We start from the raw sequence: 8992 nt of genomic DNA on the forward strand, positions 1-8992 counted from the left end.
TTTTTTTTTATTACGTCGTTCTCGTTCTCTAATGTCACTCGTACTTCCGTCTAACTGCGGGGGTGTGACATTCGTCAGAAAATTCATTTAAATTGATTTTCTTACGTCGTCATTCAATTATATCAGTGATAGAAGCGACTTTTGAAACCCAAATTATCTTCTATGACCGGGGAAAGTGACCCCCTCCATGTTAGGAATATTTCGGCTGCACACATCTGTGAACGATAAAAATGTTGCCAACGTCGAGTTTCTCCTAGATTAAGGAGATATCAGCAGTGCAATATCAGATGCACTGTAAACATTTGAGTCTAGTCTCGTCTCCTTAGTCATGCACTTTCCACGTGTGACCATAAATTTCAATAAACACTGGACTCTTGAACCGGAAAACTGTTGATAACAAATTCTAAGCGTGGGTCCAAATTTTGTAACTCCCACGACAAATATTTGATATAAAAATAGAGTAACGATTTCGTTTCCCACATGGAGGAAATGACATAAACATTGACGAACATGTGACACAAAAATAGTAAAATGCATCATACAACAGAATGATTCTTTTATGAATAATTTTCCATTTCGGATATTAATTAAACTATCATAATTGTTTAAGAAATATTATCAACGTGGGAAAACCACAAAATAATTAAAGTTTAAACAATATTTTTATGTCATTGAATTATTATTGAATTACTATTAGATTACTATTTTTCTTCAATGAATTATAATTTATCATAAAATTTCATGAAATTTATCTGAATTGTTTCAAAAAAATTAAATAACAAAGATGTTAACGCTAAGTTGAAAATAAGAGATAAAAGAGAATTGTGGAGGGAATATATGGGCATTCCTAAAACAATTTTCATTGGTTGTTGGGGAATAGAAAAGACCGCCTACACCCCAAAAACATCTTCATGTAGAGAGATGGAGTTGATCTCGAAACAAGGAGATTTCAAACCACTGGAGTGGGAAATTTCGGCTAGAGTCATTTGTAATTGGTCCCCGAAATTTCCCTATGCATTCTGAGGACACACCCTCCTAGATAAACTATAAAGACTTGTGCACGATAGCAGCACGACAGTTACAGTTCCGATTGTATTTTGTAGTCATCGCTACAGTAGTAGTAGTAGCTCATATCTGAGAGTTAGTATACTCCAGTTTCTTTTGGACACGGTTCCAATTTTATTATCGACCTATTGAGGCGATATTTCGGGTTTTTCGCGACCTCTAATTTTCATATAGTCTTGGATGACTATTTAATTTCCATTTTAGTCTTTCGTGACTAAATTATTTTCTGAAATGCCAAGTCTTGTGATATTTTTAATTATTTTATTCATTTAAATAAAGAATTTAATCCGACGTCTTAAATTCAGTGCGGCATTACTTTTAACCACATTCAAAATACTTTACAACTGAAAGCAGAGCAGTGAATGTAAGTCGAATGTTGTAGTTATACTTTTCTACTTGTTTTGTTAAAATATAGACTCTATTGAGTCACTTTAAAGTTATTCAAAATTCTTTTCATTTTACTCCAAGTGAACCTTTCCAACCTTTGATTCCAAACACTTTTGGGGTTTAGAAAATTGAAGTAAAACGGGACCTTTGTAAATAGGTTTTGTGTTTGAATTCTATTCCTTAAATTCGAGACGATCTTTGAATTTAATCTTGTTTCTTTGGTTCAATATATTGAATTTTAATTTAATAAAGTTGTGTCAAGTAACCCATTCTTGACGTAACATAAAGATCAATTCCATAATTAAAAAAAAACGATTGAAAAGAAAATAATTAAAATTCAATTTCCATTTAGAACAGAATTTATTTAGTAAATTAATTCCATTTTTTTTGGTTCAATACAAATTGATTGTCGCATATTCTTCAATAATTGAATAAATACGTACCTCAATTTAAACTTTGATCTTTCTCTCCATCTCCGGTTACTCGAAAAATCGCACAAAAATGGCAGATAGATCTTTTATCACAATCGACTATTCGGTAGATGCAGTAACCACTACTCCCGTCAGGGGTCCTGCGCCTTCAGATAAACATGAGGATTACATCAAAGCTCGCGATATTTCAAATAGCCTCCCCTTATTTTCCGGTACTTCCGACCACGCGTCACTCGACGAATTCCCACTGCAGATGAAAAGAAAGAACAGTATATCCATCAAATTTGAAAACGTTTTACCCCCTGCTAAAAACTTATTAGCCAATACTCAGATTTATTCCGTGGACCACATTCTTGAATTGTTAATTGAAAGGTACAGGGGTCAGTACAACTTTACATATTATGCTCACAAGGTTCGCGGTCTTCTAAAATTCGAAAACGAAACCTTGCAAGATTTCTTAGATCATTTCGCAGCACTGGTTCAATACGGTCTAAGAACGATTGAGACGTATGAAGCGGCAGACAAACCATCCCTCGAGAAAATCCTGCACGAGGATGCCCTCGCAAGATTCAAGGAGTACAGTCCACAAAGTATTAAGGACGGTATCAAACATCACAAAGTCACCAAGATCTTTGATGTCCGCACGAAGGTGGACGCCGACGAATTTAAGACGACGTTGTCCATCCCCGCGTACGAGATTCCCAATAATCGGCAATACAACTATACGTCCCAGTATCCGTCCATACAGGGATACACCAACTCCAGTGGACAAAGCCGATTATTCTCTACACCAGCCTACCCATCATGTTACTCATAACAACGTCTGGGAACCGGAAACGAGCCACACCACTACCAAGGGCAAAATCAATCCCACGCTCACATGCTCACACCAACTCCGTCGAACAGCTTCCATTACTCGCAACCCCCTAATGGAAGACTTCAACACCCTCCGGATCCTCTTGTGGACGAGCTCATGAATGGATACCGTCCTCCAGCCCGGATCGCACCAAGGAGCACCCCACCATGGGGCCAGCAGTCGCCATCGGTGAATCCACCAGGACCTCCAATGCCCAATTCAACGAGGAACCTCCACCCAAGAGTGATGATGGGATACACCTACCCAGGAGACACATCGCAATGGGGCGCACAACCAGAGCCGCGCTCCTGGAGAGGGACTCCCGAGACCGGGAATGACTTCTCTTTACCGGAACATCGCCACCCCGAGTTAACCAACGAGTATGAGGACTTCTTGCAACCGGATGACCGCCTGGCTCAACCCCTTGCCACCACCATGATGGCAAAACCACGGAAACCCCATGAAGCACCAAAGCAAGAATACGTCAGGGAAGAGCACTTCGATGACTTGAGAGGAGACTTCGACAGTTTGAGTTCTCTCGTCAAGGAATTGCTGACTCACGTCAAGGCGGGAGGGTCCCAAGGAGGAACACCCCATAAGAACCGTTCCAGAGACCGGAGCAGGAACTTCGGACTTGAAGGAATCCCTACCAGCTCAACCAGTCAAGGAACACCCAGTCCAGTCCAACTTCTGTCAGCCCAGAATTTAAACGGGATCCTGGTTCGCCAGCAGAGTGCACTGAGCAGCCAGAACAACCCATCGCCACACGCGATGTCCAGCACTTATCACCGCCAATAAAAGTGTACAAGGCAGCTGTTGCCGAACCCTGTGATGGACCAATGATTGCCCTAAACGGACCCTATTTGAAATCGGGAAAAATCACTGCACTCATTGACACCGGAGCATCGGTCAAATTACTATCTCTCCAGTCGCTNGGCGAAAAAACAGCATTTACCGGACCAGAGGGCCATTACGAATACACTAGAATGCCATTTGGACTGAAGAACTCGCCACCAATCTTCCAACGAATGATGGACCAAGTTCTCACTGGATTAAAGGGCACCGAACTATACGTTTACCTCGACGATATAGTCCTCTATTCAAAAACACAAGAAGCCCATGTCAACCCACTCAACAACCTCTTCAACCGCCTCAGACAAGGTGGACTCTCTCTTCAACCAGACAAGTGCAATTTCTTCAAGAAAGAAGTCGCCTATCTGTGTCACGTCATCGATAAAGAAGGAATCCACCCAGATCCAAAGAAGGTCAAGGCCTTGAGGGAAATGCCGGCACCGACCAGTCAACATGGGGTGCAAAGATTTCCAGGCTTCAGCACTTATTACCGAAGATTTGTAGAGGACTACGCAGAAAAATCCAAAAGCCTCACAAATCTCCTGAGAAAGGATATGAAATTCAGGTGGAACGAAGAACATGAGAAAGCTTTCGAGCCCCTGAAAAAGGTGATCACCGAAGACTCCCTGTTATTCCACCCTGACATGGACCGACCATTCATCGTCAACGTCTCAGCAACATCCAAGGGAATTGGAGCAATCTTAAGTCAAAAAGACGAAGAAGGAGATGAACACCCGATCTTATACGCTTCCAGGACCCGTCGAGATGCGGAGACCAGGTATACACCAGCGGAGGTCGATTGCTTAGCTGTCGTGTATGCTCTAAATTACTTCAGACCATACATTTACGGGGTATCATTCACCGTAGTCACAAACAGCTCCTCCTTAAACTGGCTGATGGATTCCAGCAACCCAATGACCCGCCCAGTGAACTGGGAGACGTTCCTGAATGATTACTCATTCGAAGTAGAAATCAGGAAACAAAAAGGCGCTCAACTGGCTGAGACGTTTGCGGAAAGCCCTTTGGAAACGCAGGTTTCCGAACCGGTACGTCTGACCGTATGTCTGCCAATCAATACTAAGCCTCTATCCAGACCATGCCTGAAACCTCCTCGACAGTCACCAACCCGAATCTCAGGGTCAGGATCAACAGTGAACCTGACGTTATCAACACCAAGGGCTCCATTGCTGATAGAGTTAGACTCAGAAGGGCTACTCAAACATCTGACGACACCAGGATGTCTATCAGCTACCGAGACAATAGGGAATATCGCCTTCACATCAACCGCAACTCAGCAAAGTCAACAAGGTCACCACCCATGGACGAAGCTACTCCTACCCCTACAACCAGTCTTCAACCAATCGTTGAAACCCTTGAAGAGACACCTCTAACTCCAACAACCGGAGCCCGACCTCACATGGAGGCTCCTCAAGGGACCCAGCCAGCCTCAGCTTCATCACCTCAACTGTCATTGAGGTACCCGAAGAAGTGGCTATTCCTAGCAATGACATATTGGAATCCACAAAGACTCCTCTGGAACCAAGTTCAATCGCATCGGAGAAGGCAGAACTGGAAGTGTCTGTAGAGGGGGACTCAACTGGAGAACTAGAAGATAACGTGTTCACTTCAGAATTGACTCCATCGACCAATCAACCGATAATTTTGGAAGCTGACCCCCTAACAGACTTGGAAGACGAGCTAGACCAAGAACAAGATCCATCCTCGGAACTATTCAACTGCGAAAGTCTCCACAAAAGCCTCAGAAAATTCGACGAGATCATGGAACGCCACAATGAGACCGATCCAGACGAAGGAGACCCGGATGAGGAACTCGAATCTCCGTCCCCCCCGAATTTCTACAATCAACAGAAGCTTAACCTGGGATCAGAATTCCACAAAAGTCTCCATACGTCATACGAAAAATTCAATGAACAGATGCGTCAATATGAGAACCGATCCTTACCGCTCATCAAATCCACAGATGAAATCTCCAAGGAGAAATTCGACAAGATGACGGCTGAAGAACTACAAGAGGCCATAATCAAGTTCAAGGATAAGGTCGATGAAAGAATACAAACCAGAGAAGGGGAACAAGAGGATTCTACAACCCCGGCAGAAGAAGAACCGGGCTGCCAAGACCAGAACGATGAGCCGAACCAGGTCGACAACACCACGTCGGAACAGGCATCGGGGGCGGTCAATCCATCACTCCCCATCCGACACTCGATAATCTCCGAACCAAGGATTATTCGAGAATCCTTACTCCCGACTCCAAGAGCTATCAAAAATCCAACAGCCGGATCCTCNGGCCATAATCAAGTTCAAGGATAAGGTCGATGAAAGAATACAAACCAGAGAAGGGGAACAAGAGGATTCTACAACCCCGGCAGAAGAAGAACCGGGCTGCCAAGACCAGAACGATGAGCCGAACCAGGTCGACAACACCACGTCGGAACAGGCATCGGGGGCGGTCAATCCATCACTCCCCATCCGACACTCGATAATCTCCGAATCAAGGATTATTCGAGAATCCTTACTCCCGACTCCAAGAGCTATCAAAAATCCAACAGCCGGATCCTCACCATCGAGAACAATTGAAAAACAGGACGTTATAACTCCCAACCAACTCTTCTCAGAAGAGGTAGACGTCACGCCTAACTCTGAAGAAAACGATGAATCCTCGGAACCCTCCTCGTCCACCCCCACACAGCCAGTCAACGACACCTTATTGGGGAGCGGAATCAGGATATTCCCATCACTCACTCCCTGTAGATCACCCGCAAGAGGAAAGCATAGAGCTTACCCCGAATCCAGCTGGTGAAGACCAGCCGGAACCTGACCTCCAGGAGGAGGAAAGCGAAGAGTCACCGGATGACAAGCTGACCATTCCACCAGATGATTATCAACCAGCTAAAAACATCCAGGAAACCAGAGACGGATTAACCTTCGTTCGGAGGAATATTGCACATTTCCTGGCGGCCGACATGGAATTCACTAAACAGAACACGAAGCTTCTATGGGATTCAAATCTGATCGATCTAGACCACATCAAGAAATTGAATCTCCAACTGGGACAGGTCATCGTTACCAAATCTGGAAAGTTCAGAACCTTCACCCTCATAGCAAAACGATATCACTTTGATAGGACGCAGAACAGAACGTTGAAACTCTGCCTGAGAAACCTAAAAGTAGCAATCGAAAAATATGAGATTACGGACCTAAAAATGGTAATAAAGGGAGACGAGATTGATGAGGACATCCGGATCAGATACTACCTCGGGCAAGAGTTCCAATTTAACCCTGTGATCATCACCCTGTGCCATGGAAATGTTCGAATGTCCCCCGAGCCACTGAGACCCGAAATCATCAGGGAATGCCACGAGACACTGCCTGGGGGACACAAGGGAATAGTTACCACTTTCTACAAGGTCAGAGAAAGATTCTACTGGCCGGGAATGAAACAGGAAATTGAACGAATGGTCAAGAAATGTTGCATTTATCAACTGCAGAAGATCAGATGAATAAAATTCAAACAACCGCTGTTAATAACAGAGACACCAAACGAATGCTTCGAACGAATATCCATCGATACCGTAGGACCTCTTCCCCCAACCTCAAGAGGACACGTACATATCCTCACCATCCAGGACAATTTCGCGAAACACTGCACTGCCATCCCACTGACAGACATCAAGGTACAAACCATTGCTCACGCCCTGGCGACCCAGTATATTGCCCTGTACGGCTGTCCCAGAGTAATACTTTCAGATAAAGGAACCAGTTTCCTCAGCAAACTATTCTATCACCTGAGTAAGCTGCTACGATTCCATCATGTGACAACATCAGGATACCGGCCTCAATCCAACGGTGCCCTAGAAAGGAGTCATCACACCTTGGTGGAATACCTGGAAGCATTCGCCACGGAGACCAACCAATGGGACGACCTACTACCATTCGCAATACTGTCCTACAATACGACCGTGCACAGTGCCACACAGTTCAGTCCATTCGAATTGTTATACGGAAAGAAGGTTCGGCTGCCATCAAATATCCAAGAAGAGGACCGAAGCATCGAAACTTACAACGACTACGTAGTGGACCTGATGATCAAAATGGAGAAAATCCAGGAGCTAGCCTACCAACACTTTTAACAAGCAAAACTCCACTCCAAGCAATTGTACGACAGGAACGCAAGACCGCTAGGACTGAAAATCGGACAGTTCGCTCAGGGTGGCCAGGTCACAAAAATCTGAAAAACTCAGAGGGTCAATAGCTAAATCAGACACCCGAGAATCTAAAATTCAGAGATTAGAATTCAGTTTGACATCATCCTCACCCCCTAAAATCATTCCCCGCCGGAGAGCCACAGAAATATATATTTATGTATACATATACTCCCATATGTATGTGCACCCACCTCTCGATACATACCCATCCAAACAAAAAAACATATTAACAATCTATACTAAGCAGGTATATACATATGCACATATCCCTCAGCCAGCCACCGGCCGACAGAGAGCCACTGTTGAGGAAACGGGCAAAAAGAGCCGCGCCGATGAATAGCACCAGAGTAGAAGATCCTTAGATTCCGAGATTAGAATTCAGTTTGACATCATCTTCACTCTCAAAATCCACCCTTCGGTACACAGCTACTCCCCTTCACTCCAACTTTCATACGGCCTGAAAAAACAAAACAAAAAATATTTCGATTCATTAAAAACCACACATCTGCTTCCAACAGACCAACCACACCAGATTACTCATGATAGCTTAAAATCACCCCCACAACTCCTTGCATGCTGAGGCAACCAGAAAAAGAACCTAGCATCGGGTGGCCGTTTAATCATCCTGACCAACTTAAGCCCACACTTCTCACAATTGTAGAGCTTATCCAACCCTACCCTCCTCAACCTCTCCCAATCCACATCATCGCCGTCCTCAATATCGTACTGCAAGGCCTCATTCAATCTAACCACCACCTTCCTCCAATTAGACCCATGCGACCGATTCTCCTCACGATCTCCCCCCATCACATCCCCATAAGCATGGCATAGGTCATGCAGAAGGACCCTCACCAATACCCTCCTACTGAGACCAGCAGAGAAAAGGCATTCTTGCAGGAAAATCTTTCGCTGCAAAAAAAATCCGTATAACCAAAAGCATCCTTGAAAACCTTGCTTCTCCACAAGGTTTAACCACGAAGTTTCCCTCCAAAAAACTCCGCATCGAACACCTTCATCAGGCCACGATAGTCGGGATCATCCCCAAGAACTCTTCCCACATACTCCATAAGCCCCACAGGAACAGCAGCCCTCCCCATGAAACGATCACACCGAAAAAGATCGACACGTGGCTGCCAACCAAACACCCGCTTCCACTCACGTTTGGACCCTCTCAT

General features: G+C 44.4%; 1 pseudogene; it reads right to left on the bottom strand.

Moving 5' to 3' along the window:
- Window positions 1-4668: 4668 nt before the first annotated feature.
- Window positions 4669-8992, bottom strand: LOC107040395 (annotated as a pseudogene).

This window comes from Diachasma alloeum, unplaced genomic scaffold (assembly GCF_001412515.2).
Source record: "Diachasma alloeum isolate Michigan unplaced genomic scaffold, Dall2.0 Dall_scaffold_00331, whole genome shotgun sequence".
Taxonomy (NCBI): Eukaryota; Metazoa; Arthropoda; class Insecta; order Hymenoptera; family Braconidae; genus Diachasma; species Diachasma alloeum.